We start from the raw sequence: 14,731 nt of genomic DNA, 5'->3' as shown, positions 1-14,731 counted from the left end.
CGCCGGAAAGGCCGTTGCGCATGCACATGTGTGCAGCTTGGGCGACGAGAACTTTGAGGTCGCCCTTTCTCTCCCGCGCGCTCTCTGGCGGCCTCGGAGGGCAACGATGACAGAACGAGAGGCGGAGCCGGCGGCGACGGCGGAAGTGAAGTCACTTCCGGGCTGTGGTGTTTGTTTGGACTGGAGAAGGGAGGCGGCGGGCGAAGCGCGCGTCGAGCGGGGTAGCGGCGTTGCCTGTGGAGATCCGCGGAGGCCGACCGGATTCGTTGGCTGCCGTCCCCGCTGCCGTGCACTGGGTGAGGGGTTCTCTCGGGCGGAGCGGCGAGAAGGGTGCGGCGGCCCGGCGGTGGAGGGGCAGCACCTCGGCGACGGCTGAGGGGCCTAGAGGGTCCCCTGGGTTGTTGGCTACCAAGCCTGTATGGCCCCCATTGTTCCTTGCCTCTTCCAGCCGAGTCTGAGGGATGATCTTGGACCGACTTAGTCTCTTTCTTCTCTGAGAAATGGCCGTCGCTTTTTTCTCATTGTCATTATTATGGTTTGGATCTCGCAGCTCTCTATCCGGGTCCTCGGTGGCGCGCGAGGGTTGCCGGGATAGCACTTTCTCGCGTGCTCCCCCTCCAATCGCTTCACCCACCCTCCGATACCCTTTTCCCCTGCCCCCCACTGCCGCCTCGGCAACAAAGCTCATTGTTTCTCCCCACTTTACGCCTGCGCGTCGCCACGCGCAGCCCCTACTTGCTGCGCTTGCGCGTTCCTCCAGAAGCTTGGGTGGGGGAAGAGAAAGGGGCGGAGGGACTGGCGGGCTGGCGATAGTCCTAGGGGAGCATTCTGTAACCGTCCATGAGCCTGTACCTTTCTGATGATCCCCTTTCTCCGGTTTCTTCGCCTTCCCCTGACCCTTATTTTTAGTTACATTGTATTCCGTGCTCGGGATAGGAGGGCCTTTGGAGTACTGGCAGCTCCTACTCCAGGACTGTTTTGAACCAGATGAACCCATCCAATTCACATTCTTTTGATTTTGGTTATCTCACTTTTTAATTTCTACTACTGTGCTTATTCTCTCCCACCATCAAAAATATATGGCTTGTGGTAAAGTTGTTTGTTTCAAAACATTTGTTGAAGCAGTCAGCAATGGTATTCTCTAGTAACTGCAAAAGGTGGCCTTTTCTGCTTCCTTTTGTTGTCTTATTTTCCCTGATTTTGCAACCCCATCATCTTACAGAAACCGCAAACTCTAGAAAGAATTTGGATTACAGTATGCCGTGGGATGAGGTCTAACAGCTGACAGCTTTTGACATTTCAACAGAAGACGAATTCCCATTTTGCATGTGCTGGTTAATCTTGTTAACCTGATAGCATAATTTGTTACAATTTGCCTTTGAGCAGTTGGTCGGGTGTTGGTTTGCCTTTGAAATTTCGTGGGCTGCAGGTTATGTTTGCAAATAAGGGTCTCTCAGGGTTTTTAATGAGATTCCTAGTGTTTGCTGTTTTGTGCTTCTGTTTCTGGTTTGTGAGAGGATATTTGGGGCAAATTAGTCTGTTTATATTACAGAACTTAATTGTGAACTTGAACAGAACTTAATTTTTTCTCACAAGTAAGTGTCTATGATAAAAAGATAGGTAACCTCCCCCCCCCCCAAAAGTATAGCCTCCTTATCTGTTTCTTTCAGGGATGGGAGCTAAGTGAGTTTCATATTTATTATTAACCTGTGAAATAGGCAGGGTAAGTTTTTTTTTTAATACAAATTTTAAAATATTTATTTTTGGCTGTGTTGGGTCTTCGTTGCTGTGCTCGGCCTTTCTCTAGTTGCCACGAGTGGAGGCTACTCTTTGTTGCGCTGTGCAGGCTTCAGTAGTTGTGGCATGTGGGCTCAGTAGTTGTGGCTCACGGGCTTAGTTGCTTCGCAGCATGTGGGATCTTCCCGGACCAGGGCTTGAATCCCTGTCCCCTTCATTGGCAGGCGGATTCTTAACCACTGTGCCACCAGGGAAGCCCTAGGCAGAGTAAGTTTTATCCTGCCCATTTGGAAATCAGGAAAATAGAAACTTGAGAGATTATTTTATTAGGCACATATTTCCATAGCACTTAGTAATGCCAGGCATTGTTCGAAGTGCTTTTACAAGTATTTAATCTTTCATGTCTGTAGGCAGTAAGTACTACTGTAAAATGAAGATTATAAATGAGAAATGTGAAGTAACTTGCCCAGTGTTACATAGCTAATAAAAGCTGGAATTCAAATCCAAATACTCCAGAGATTATGTGCTCTTAACCACTATAGTGTGTTGCCTGGGATTTAGTAGCATATCCAAGGTACTCTAGGTGGTTAGTGGCATATCTGGGACTTGAATCCAATGCAAGGTTAAAGTTGTCCAAGTTGTCATCTTTGTGATCTGGATCACCCTGTTGCACAGATGCATTAATAGTTTGTATATGTTACAGCCTGAGGTTCAGTTCCAATAACTCAATCTTTTTTCTTAATGTCTTCATCGTTTAGAGTGGTGCTGTCCAGTAAGATAGCTACTAAGCACATGTCTGTTGAGCACCTGAAATGTAGCAAGTGCAACTGAAGAACTAAAATTTTAATTGTATTGAATTAAATTTAAATAGCCACATGTATCTGGTGGCTACCACATTGGATAGTGTGGGTTTATTTGAATTGCCTTTGCTTTTTATTTTTTGTATCAGTTTTTATAAATAAGGATGGTATTTCTGATGTGCTTTGAGCTTTTATCAGCAGTGTTGAGCCATCCTTACTCTGACCTGATCACCCTGGTTACACTACAGTTGAGTTTAGGGTTATACTCTGTGGGACTTTTCTGTGACATTGTTTCACTCCTACAGATGTTTGGACCTATTGTTTTTATTTATACAAATTTATATTTGCTCTAAGTGTTTAATAATACTATTATGTGCCAGGCTGTCTGCCTAGGTACAGATGGGGAACCTGAAACACAGGGAGGTTAAATAACTTGCCCATTGTCACATGGCTAGAAAGGTAGCCTTGTTCCAGAGCCCCTTTTTTGTTTTTTTAATTTTATTTTTATTTGTTTATTTTTGGTTGCGTTGGATCTTCGTTGTTGCGCGCGGGCTTTCTCTAGTTGCAGTGAGAGGGGACTACTCTTCCATTGTGGTGCGCAGGCTTCTCATTGCAGTGGCTTCTCTTGTTGCAGAGCACAGGCTCTAGGTACGCAGGTGCAGTAGTTGTGGCACACAGGCTCTAGACCGCAGGCTCAGTAGTTGTGGCGCACGGGCTTAGTTGCTCCGCGGCATGTGGTATCTTCCTGGACCAGGGATTGAACCTGTGTCCCCTGCATTGGCAGGTGGATTGTTAACTACTGCACCAGCAGGGAAATCCCAGAGCCCATGCTTTTAATCGTTCCTTTATACTGCCAAACATTAAAGCAAAATATTCAGCGCTGCTCACAGACTTCTGAATTAAATACAGAGGCTGATGCAGAAATTTCTTTATCTTCTCTAATTAAAATACATACGTATACAATATATATGTGTACAGATAAGGTTAAGGAGTCTACTGTAGTTCAAAGTAGAGTCCAGTGGAATAAGAAAAGGTGTTATGTCTGTCTGGTCAGTTTTTTTATTTTGGGGGGTTTTGGGTTTTTTTGGCCGTGCCACGGCTTGTGGATCTTAGTTCCCTGACCAGGGATCAAACCCAGGCCCCCAGCAGTGGAACCCCGGAATCCTAACCACTGGATCACCAGGGAATTCCCTGTGGAGTCAGTTTAATGAAAGAAGCGGAAAGAGAATCCTGTTTGAATTTTAATGAGAATTTTTTTTGAAGAGTTAATGTTTTTATTACAGTTTTATTGAGATATAATTGAAATATAGCACTGTATAAGTTTAAGGTATACAGCATAATGATTTGATTTACATGTATCATGAAGTGTTTAATGAGAATTCTTAAGAAAGTAGGGGGAGACTTTCTAAAACTTAAAAGATTTCCATATTTTAAAATTTTGTAGGGACTACGAAAGGATGGACACTGCTGGAAACCAGTATGTGTAAGAGGCATTTCAGAAGGGAACAAAGAGCTGAAGTAAAGAGTTTGTAGATTTAAAGTGCCAGGCATCAGAAAAAACAGCTCTCACCTAACCAGAATCTGGCAAAATCTCTGAATTTAGGTGTTAGGCTCTCATATCAGGCGTGATGTAAACAGCATGTTTACAAAAGAAAGAAAATTCATTTTCTACGATAGTGAAAGTTGGAATATTCGTAGGTTATTGATAGAAAGGACAAGTCTAAATCTGTCCCACTTAATATTACTGTTCAAATATGAAAGCAAAAGACAGTTTCAGACATGAAGTAGCTTAGAAATTTATATCCTCAGGTAACCTTTTGAAGAAATATTAAGGCAAAATAAAGGTGTCAAGTTAGCGGAAGATGATTTTATATATATATCATATATATATATATGATTATATATATATAAGGGAATACCTAATAGTGTAGATCTAACAGTGCTAAATTATTTCTACAAAACTCAGGATATGGGGTGGGGAGAGGAAGTGGGTAAGTAAAATCATCCTAAAGGTCTTGCTTTGTCTGGGAGCAGGGATTGGGTTGGATATATTGAAGAAGATAAAGCATTCTAAATGTCTTGAGTTGGTTTGAGGGTGTATAGAGTATTTTTTTAATTGATAGGAAACTGTTCAAACTAATTTCACAATAGATATAAGTCAAATCATTGTGCTGTACACCTTAAACTTCTACAGTGCTGTATGTCAGTTATATCTCAAAACTGGGGGGAAAAAACCAACTGAAATTCCACAGTAGTTTGTAAGTTACAGAAAATAAATCAAGTATTTTTTTTTAAATCTGCTTAAAATAGTAAAGTAAACATTACAGGAATAGAATGTAAAAAGAAGCTATAAGAAAGCTAAATATGAAGTTACGATGAAAGACAATACCAAGCATCAGTTACCAAAAATGTTAATTCCTTGTGAGACAGATCTTCAGACTGGGTCAAGTAATCTAGCTGTTATAGTACAGGACTTGAATATATTGCTTTCAGAATTTAACAGGTAAAGTTTAAAAAAAAAGAAAGAAAAGAAAGATCAGCCTAATATATATGCATCATTTTTTTATGTAAGAAATAGAAATCACAACAACAAGGTCCTAGTGTATAGCACAGGGAACTATATTCAATATATGTGAAACCATAATGGAAAAGAATGTAAAAAAAGAATGTGTATGTGTATAACTGAGTCACTTTGCTGTACAGCAGAGATTGGTACAACATTGTAAATCAACTATACTTCAATTTTAAAAATTGACAGAAAACAAAAGAAATGGAAGTCACACATTTTTCTCTTTAGGCCCAAGGAACATTTTGCAAAAATCATTAGTTGCCTGCAAACAAAACTGTAATAAATTCCCAAAAGTGAAGGTTTTCTGGCTGCATTTTATAACATAATAAAACTAGAAATCAGGCATCAAAAGGTAACCAAAAGAACATTAACCACTTGGAAATTAAGAACATTCTTCTGAATAATCTCTGGCTTATTATAAATTAAATAATTTGTAGTTACCTAAAGTTGGTAACTGTATTCTATATTAAAATTTCTAGGGAAAATTCATAGATATAAAATTTTTATTTGTGAAAGCTTGAAAATAAACATTTGTCAACTTGAAAAACAAAGAGCAACAAATTGAAGTTATGTAAAAAGGAAGGGAAAAATAATGTGAGAAAAGTAAAATTAATAAAATAAAAAATAAGTAGAAAAGATCAATAAAACCAAAAGCAGGAGTTTTGTTTATTAAAGTTGAATTTTTAAATAGGTAATCCATTCCCAAAAAAAGATATAAAAAATATCCTTAGCCATCTAGTTCTCCTCCCTGTAGGTAACCAGTATTCTCAGTTTTGTTTTTAGCAGCTCTTACTGACCTATAGTTCACATACTATGCGATTCATCCATTTGAAGTGTATAGTAGAGTAGTTTTTAGTATATTGCCAGAGTTGTGCATCGATCACCACAGTCAATTTTAGAACATTTTCATTACCCCAAAAAGAAATCTTGTTCCCATCATCTGTCATACAATATGTGTTCCTTGGTGACTAGCTTCTTTCATTTAGGATATTTTCAGTATTCATCCACTTATCAAGTGGTGGACCTTTGGGTTTTATCCACTTTTTGGCTATTAAGAATAATATTTCTATGAACATTTGTGTGTATAAGTTTTTATGTAGACATATTTGTTTTTCTCTTGGGTATATACTTAGGAGTGGAATTGCTGAGTTATAAGGTAATTCTGTGTTTAATCTTTTGGGGAACTGCCAGACTGTTTTCCAGAGCAGCTGCACCATTTTAACATTCCCACTGGCAGTGAATGAGCATTCCATTTCTCCACATTTTCACTAATATAAAGTGGTATCTCGTGGTTTTGATTTGCATTTTCCCTGAAGGTTAAGGATGTTGAGCATCTTTTCATGTGTTTATTGGCCTTTGGAGAACTGTCTATTCAGATCCTTTGCGCATTTTTAAATTGGTTGTTTTGGGGACTTCCCTGGCGGTCCAGTGGTTAAGACTTCACCTTCCAATGGTGGGGGGGGCGGGGGGGGCGAGTGCGAGTTCGATCCCTGGTTAGGGAGCTAAGATCCCACATGCCTCCCGGCCAAAAAACCAAAACATAGAACAGAAGCGATATTGTAGCAAATTCAATAAAGACTTTAAAAAATGGTCCACCTCAAAAAAAATCTTAAATTGGTTGGTTGTCCTTTTATTATTGAGTTGTAATAGTTCTTTATATATTCTAGATATAGTTCCCTTATCAGATACAATTTCCTTCTCAGTTTGTTTTCTGTCTTTCTAGAGATTCTATGCATTTGCAAATTGTGAACACACACCTTTCTTTTATATATATGAAGAGTTTATTACACTTGCTGTTCTGCAAATTGCAAAGTTGGAATTTTTTTTTCCTACGATAGATCCCTGGTAGGCCTAATCGAGGAAAAGAGGAACGTAGTCAAATTAGCTATGAAATAGGAGAAATTAGATAGTTTCTATTATAACAAAATTGAAATTATGGAGAAATAAAATTTTAGTGAAATAAAAATGACCATAGTTAACCAGAGAGGTAGAAAACCTGAATAGACGAATCAAAACAAAAAAAACAAAATTAAAGGTTGTTAATAATGTACTAGTTTAAAAAGTACCAAGCCCTTATAATTTTTGATTCATTTGTCTTCAGGGATCCCATAATTCTTGTTATTCAAATGATTCCTTAATATAATGATGGGAAGTTTCTAGTTCATTTGTTTGAAAACTATTTTCTGTAGAGTTCTAGCAATCTGGGTTTGCAGTTATTTTCTTTCAGTGTGGTCTTTTGCTTTTCATTATTGTTGAAAAGCAGCTGGTTTTTCTCATTCTTTTTTGAAAATAATGTCTTTTTGGGTTTTAGAATTCTCTTTGATATTCTGCAGTTTGATATATCTTGCTTTTTATTTATCTTACTTTGAGATTCTTGGGCTCCTTAAACATGTTGGTTGATTGCTTTCATCAAATATGCAATATTCAGATCCTGCCTCTGCCCTATGTTTCTTCTTTTCTTCTTCAGGAATTCGATAGTTGTCACTCTGCCCTCTATATTGTTTGAACCCTCTTTTGTATGTTCTATCTTTTTATCTTTTTGCTGTTTTCTGGATACTTTCTTTTGTTTTCCAATTCTTTTGTATCTAATCTGCTGCAAGACTTATTACATTTTTGTTTATGTTGTGATTTCTGTATATCTAGAAGTTTTATTTGGCTCTTTTCCAAATCTACTATGCACTTTTTATATTTTGCTGCTTTCTGAAGATATTTTCAAGCTTGATACGTAATGATCATTTTTGTCATCTGCCACATGGGTCTGATTATGCTTTCTATAAATTGCACTGATTCTTGCGTGTTGTATCTTGCTTTTTCCTTCTGGATTTAGTTATCTTTCATTTTGAACTCTTCTTTGGCCTTGAAAAATCATTTTTGGAGGTCCTTAAGTCCTAGCATGAAGATGCCTTCCTCCCAAGGAGTCTTACATTTGCTTTTGCCAGGCACTGGCACTAGAGACACTACCAAGTCAGGACAACTTCATACTCATTTCATGACTTGGGATGTTCTGGACCTCCCAGGTGATGAATTTATTCCTCCTATCCACAGGAGGACCAACCACAGTCACAGTGTCTGTGTTCCTTTCCACCTTTTCCTTTTGATTTGCTTGGTGGGGAGTGGGAGTTGCTTTTGGTTCACCCTTACTCTGAGCCTATAGCCCTTTAGGGTCCCAGCTTAGAGTGGGGAGGATCTTCTCTTCAGTTTTCCACCTTGACCTTTATGCCTTTTTCCCCATGAAGCATCCGAGATCAACCCAAAGAAGGCTAATGGGCAAAAGTCCTCAGTGCGAAGGCAGCTTCAGTGTTTAAAAGTTCCACTTTGCTCTCTGAATTCCCACTTTACTTACTCTTCAACACTTGAGTGCTTTTAAGTGTTTCTTTAAGACTATGGCATCCAACGTTTTCAGTGGGAAGACTGATCCAAATAATCTAGCCCACCATTATTGGTAAAAAGAAGTCCTGATTCATTTATTTTATTTATTTATCTATTTTTTGCGGTACGCGGGCCTCTCACTGTTGTGGCCTCTCCCGTTGCGGAGCACAGGCTCCGGACGCGCAGGCTCAGCGGCCATGGCTCACGGGCCCAGCCGCTCCGCGGCATGTGGGATCTTCCCGGACCGGGACCGGGGCACGAACCCGTGTCCCCTGCATCGGCAGGCAGACTCTCAACCACTGCGCCACCAGGGAAGCCCTAAGCTGCAAATTTTTAATAAAATTCCAGTCAGACTCCTATGGAAAAATTATTCTAAAGTTCGTATGAAGAATAAAAGTGCAAGATTTCCCCCCCAAAGAAAGTTGAGACGGGAGTTGTGCTACTACGTATTTAAACTTACTGAAAGGCTCCTGTAATCAGAAGAGTAAAATACTGTGCTGAAATATTTGAGGATGAAAGGTCATAATGTCTGCAACTTATCAGATGGTTAAGCAAAAACAATTGCATAGAGAAAACAACTGTGGCAAAATGTTAACAGTTGATGAATCTAGATGAAAGGTACAAATGTTCATTGTACTATTATTATGACTTTTCTGTAAGTTTAAAATTCTTCAGAATAAAAGTTGGAGATAAAACAGTATACATACAATACACCGTCATGGAACAAAGAATCTAGAAACCGTGTAAGTGGGAATCTGATTGTGATAAACATCAGGAACAAGCTTCATTAAATAATGAATGATGTGTTCATATGGAAAAGTATAGATCTTTCACATCATACTCAAAGAAATGCTCACACGAGTTAAAGATCTAAATGTAAAAAAAAGAAATTATAAAAATACTGAGAGAAAATAAAGGAAATATAACCTCAAGGTAGGAAAAGACTTACTAAGCAAGATAAGCATATCCCAGGAGCTGTAGAGGAAAACAGATTCTTTTTAAGCCCATCTGTTTGCAAAAGTAAAATGCTATGTTGCTTATATAGAGAACTGTTGAGGATGCAGAGAAATGGGAGCACTCAGTGTATTATAGGAATGTACATTACCATAATATTTTTGGCAAATAATCTGTCTTCTCTTAAAGCTACAAGTGCACACGGCCTTTGACCCAGTTATTCCCACTTACCAGAATGTATCCCACAGAAAGCTCAGATAGAAAAGGATATGTGTACAAGGGTGATCAAAGCAGGATTGTTTGTAATGAAAAAACTGGAAAAGTAAATGCATCAAAGGGGGAATTGTTGAGTAATTGGTGCTGTATCAATTAAAAAGTAAAGTGGGGGGCTTCCCTGGTGGCGCGGTGGTTGAGAGTCCGCCTGCCGATGCAGGGGACACGGGTTTGTGCCCCGGTCTGGGAAGATCCCGCATGCCGCGGGGCGGCTGGGCCCGTGGGCCATGACCGCTGAGCCTGCGCATCCAGAGCCTGTGCTCCGCAACGGGAGAGGCCACAGCAGTGAGAGGCCCGCGTACCGCAAAAAAAAAAAAAAGTAAAGTGTATTTCTACATGTTGACTAGTAAGTATATTTCATGTAATATATTTAGCATGATTCTGTAAAATATATAAATCCTTTATGTGTGTTTCTGTAAGCAAAGAGATATGAAAGGACACATACTAAGCTGTTAACATTGATTACCTCTGAGTAGGATTGGAGATCAAAAGGAAAAAACTTAAATACACTGAGGACCTGTTTTGTACATTTAACTTCTTTTTATTTTTTTTGGCTGTGTTGGGTCTTCGTTGTTGTGCGCGGGCTTTCTCTAGTTGTGGCGAGTGGGGGCTCCTCTTCGTTGCGGTGCACGGCTTATTGTCGTGGCTTCTCTTGTTGTGGAGCATGGGCTCTAGGCACGCAGGCTCTAGAGCACGGGCTTACTTGCTCCGCGGCATGTGGGATCCTCCTGGGCCAGGGCTCAAACCCGTGTCCCCTGAATTGGCAGGCAGATTCTTAACCACTGAGCAACCAGGGAAGCCCTAACCTTTTTTTTTAAGTAGGGTGTACTTTGTATATGTACATTTCTTTCACTTTAATGCTTCTTTTTTCAACAAGATGTCCTAACTATGTACAAAATTTTTTAAATGATTATTGAAAACACTGTAAGATGATACATTGCTGTTTTACTATTTTGTAATTTTTGTTTAGGAAAATCTTAACTATATGTAGTCTAACAACTACTAGATATTTTATATTAGTAATTTAATATAGCGTGTTCTGAGTTAGTATTACTATGTTATTTTAAAAATCCTTTTATGAGAGTAAGGCTAAAAAATTATTTGAATTACATTTTCTGATAATTTTAGGATTTTAAAGCATAATAAACATTTGAAGTAAATATGAACATTAAAAAATTGCGGGGAAATTACTGGCTTTCTCAGTTCATTTCTGCCAGTTTTAAAGTGGTTTGGATTGAAGCATGAACAAAGATAAGATAGCAACAGATTGGTATGGTTTAATTACCAGATTTTTTTTTTTAAACTGTATTTGTCAAGTTATTATCTACATTGTGCCCTCAGACATCACTCAAGCAAATTAGGTGCTTCTGTTGTATTTCTAGTAGTTCCTCTTTTAGTTTTGGTTGGTTTTGCTCTAGAGAAAAACTTTTTCTCAGCCACAAGAGACTAATATATATAGATTTGAGTTCATTGACTCTTGGAGTCTTGAAGCTGCTTCTTTGGGGCTGCCTCTGAATGGGATGATGATACACCCCAGCAATACACCTTTCACTGTATATTTTTTTGGTGGTTTTCCTAGTGGTTACCCTGGGAATTACAACTAACATCTTAGTTTGTAACAAGTATGAACTAATAACAATTTAGTTTCATATAGAGAAAAAGAGTTATAAAGCAAAACATACATTATTAGTGACTTTTGTATTTACCTATGTAGTTACCATTGTTTATTTCTTTGGATGAATTCAAGTTAATGCTAGTATTCTTTTGTTTCAATGTGAAGGACTCACTTTAGGTTTTCCTATAGGACAGGTCTATTGGTGATGAATAAGCTCTCACTTTTTTACTTATCTGGGAATGTCTTAGTCTTTTTTTTTAGTCACTTTGTATATGTTTTCCTACTGCCTTCTGGCCTCTGGTTTCTGGTGTGAAATCAGCTATTAATCTTATTTTGAAGGTGCTCTCTTTGACTTTCAATAACTTGATTACAGTGTGTCTCGGTGTGGATTGCTTTGAGTTTATCCTGGTTGGAGTTTGTTGAGCTTCTTGGATGTGTAGACTAACATAGATTTCATCAAGTTGGAGGAGTTTGGGGCCATTATTTCTTCAAATACTCTTTCTCTTCTCCTTCTGGGACTCCCATTATGCTTATGTTGGTACATGTAGCAGTGTCCTACTGGTCTCTGAGGTTCTGTTCATTTTTCTTCATTATTTTCTCTTTCTGTTTCTCAGGCTGAATAATCTCAGTTGACTTACCAAGTTTGCTTATTCTTTCCCTGCTCAAATCTGCTATAAACCCTCAAGTAGAATTTTCATTTATTGTACTTTTCATCTCCAGAATTTCTACTTGGCTTCTTTTTATAATTTGTCTCTATTGACATTTGCTATTTGATGGTGATATTTGCTATTTTTATGGTTTCCTTTAGTTCTTTGTACGTGGTTTCCTTTGGCTCTCTGGACATTTAAAACACCTGATTTAAAAGTCTTTGCGTAATAAGCCTAATGTCTGGGCTTCCTCAGGGACATTTCCTATTAATTTCTTTTTTCCTGTTTATAGGCCATACTATTTTATTTTTTTGCATGCCTTATAATTTTTGTTGAAAACTGAACATTGTGACTATTATATGGCAACTCTGGAAATCATATTCTCCCCTCTCCCCAGGGTGGTTGTTCTGCTTGTTCTGTTATTTGTTTAGTGACCTTTCTGAAATAATTTTGTAAAAGCTTGTATTATTTTTTGTGTGGCCATTGAAGTCTGTCCCATTAGCTTAGTTGTCAGCTAGTTCTTTTCTTTTTTTTAATTTATTTATTTTTAATTAATTTAGTTTTGGCTGCATTGGGTCTTTGTTGCTGCACGCAGGCTTTCTCTAGTTGCAGCGAGCAGGGGCTATTCTTCATTGCGGTGCGCAGGCTTCTCATTGCAGTGGCTTCTCTTGTTGTGGAGCACAGGCTCTAGGTGTGCGGGCTTCAGTAGTTGTGGCTTGCAGGCTTTAGAGCACAGGCTCAGTAGTTGTGGTGCACGGCTTAGTTGCTCCGCGGCAAGTGGGATCTTCCCGGACCAGGGATCAAACCCGTGTCCCCTGCATTGGCAGGCATATTCTTAACCACTGTGCCACCAGGGAAGTCCCAGCTAGTTATTTTCAAGAGATGTCCTTTAATACCCCTAAGCAAAAAATAAAACTCTCCCAGTCTTGGCAGATGGGTTTTTGTGTATGCCGAGATACACCTTTAACACTTGGGCAGTTTACAGCTCGCTCTTAACCTTCGTTTTATGTGCAGAGCCTGACGCCTGAAAAGTGTAGGGCCTTGTTAGTTGTTTTCTGAGCGTGCTGCCAGCACTGGGCATGCCCATGGCCTTTTAGGTTTCCCAGAATATGCAGGAGCTTTTCAAAGCCTTTATTCCCAAAGCATCTCCTTCACCAGCCTTTCCTCCAAGGCTTTTTGCCCCAACTGTTATTCTTTGCAGGCATTGGCTACTACATTTGCCTTTAACTGCTTTTGACAAATGCCAATTTAAAATTGTAAATTTTATGGTATTTGAACTATATACTCAATTTTTTAAAATAGCAAAACACACGACACAATCTAAAGAGTGTGGTCTAAGAAGGATCAAGAACAGGTCATAGAAGAAAATTTTAAATCTGATACAATACCTTATATTAGAACACCTTGTACTCAGTAATTGTAGGTCTGTCAGCGTTCTGAAAGTAAATGATCCTTACCCCTCTGGCTTTTCACTTGGCTAGCTGTATCAGAAATCTGGTCAGCAGTTGTTCCTTCCTCAGCTATCTTAAGGTTTAAGATTAGTGCCCAGGCTCCAGTTGATTTTTACTGGTTCCAATTATGATTTGTTTCCCAAATATTACTTGACAGCGAAATTTCATTTACTGTCCTTCATAGACTCTTTCACTGGGATCTATACCAAAGCCACGGGTTGTTTGATGAAGTGATAATCGGCAAAAAGCTGACCTAGAGACATGTCAAATGCAGGGATTGGGCCCTTTAGGCTAAGCACTATTTATATTTTATTTGTTACTGGTTGGCATCAAACAAGCAGGGAGGGAGTCCCTTGAGATTCTCAGACTATAGAATTTGCTGATGCAGATTTTTCATTGTTTCATTGTTATGCTCGTGAAATGTATGGAGAACACTTTTTTCTTTTAAAAAAATTGTGTTTATATATAGATAATACTTTAGTCACCAGAAGCACATTCAAACACAAGTTAGTAGTATTTCTAGTACATGTCTCACACGTATAATTGCTACTTAACTATTCAATTCTACTTGAATATCCTGTACTCTGTGCTAAACGTGATTTTTATTTGCTGTTTTTAACTAAAGATATAAGTCACTTATTAATATTGTGGTCTTCTGAAACGTAGGATTTAATGGGCACGAGTTGGGATAGGACACATGTTGGGAAAATAATAATGTAAAGCTGTTATAAATTGGGGTGTCTTTGAATATAGTTTAATGATCAGTTCATATGCAGAGTAAACAAAGTTCCATCCAGTTGCAAAGCAGAATTGACCCCCTGCTTTTCATAATATTTGAGTCTAATCTAAAATGTAATTTGTTTAAAGATGAGCATATAAATGTTTGGTAGCCTTGACATATAAGAATGAGTAATTTTCTAAAAATAAAAAGTAATCTTTAGAGGAACTGATTGCTCTCTAGTCGAAACTTGTTATCAAAATAAGGGGGTTTATTTAATCCAAGATTAATGATAAATAAAAATATCAAAGATATCCATCATCTGTTTTCTGTCATGTCTGCTTTCACAGTGCTACACTTTCTTAACCCACATCATGTTTTCTTTCTACCCACAGCCTAGCACATAAATTTCAGTCTGTCTCTGCCTTTCTTTCATATACATACAATAATGAATAAGTAAGGCAGAAGTTCTCAGTAATTTTTAATTCAGGACTTCCTAACAATTGAAAATGCTACCACCATGATGACTGTTCTCATTAGTATTCAGTCTTGGGGGAAATGCATATGTGTGCCAGGATAGGACCCCCTACCACAGCTT

The 14,731-nt window shown here is 38.7% G+C and overlaps 1 protein-coding gene across 1 annotated transcript in view; it reads left to right on the top strand.

The window, feature by feature from the left end:
- Nucleotides 1-175: 175 nt before the first annotated feature.
- PAIP2 (poly(A) binding protein interacting protein 2) overlaps nucleotides 176-14,731 on the top strand; it is a 20,919-nt gene continuing 6,363 nt past the window's right edge. The window contains exon 1 of the mRNA XM_082836289.1: nucleotides 176-296. The gene's annotated coding sequence lies outside the window, so the exon portion shown is untranslated. The remainder of the gene's footprint in view (nucleotides 297-14,731) is intronic.

Source organism: Leucopleurus acutus (genome assembly GCF_964270905.1).
Source record: "Leucopleurus acutus genome assembly, chromosome: 3".
Taxonomy (NCBI): Eukaryota; Metazoa; Chordata; class Mammalia; order Artiodactyla; family Delphinidae; genus Leucopleurus; species Leucopleurus acutus.
This window is presented reverse-complemented; position numbering and strand designations above follow the sequence as displayed.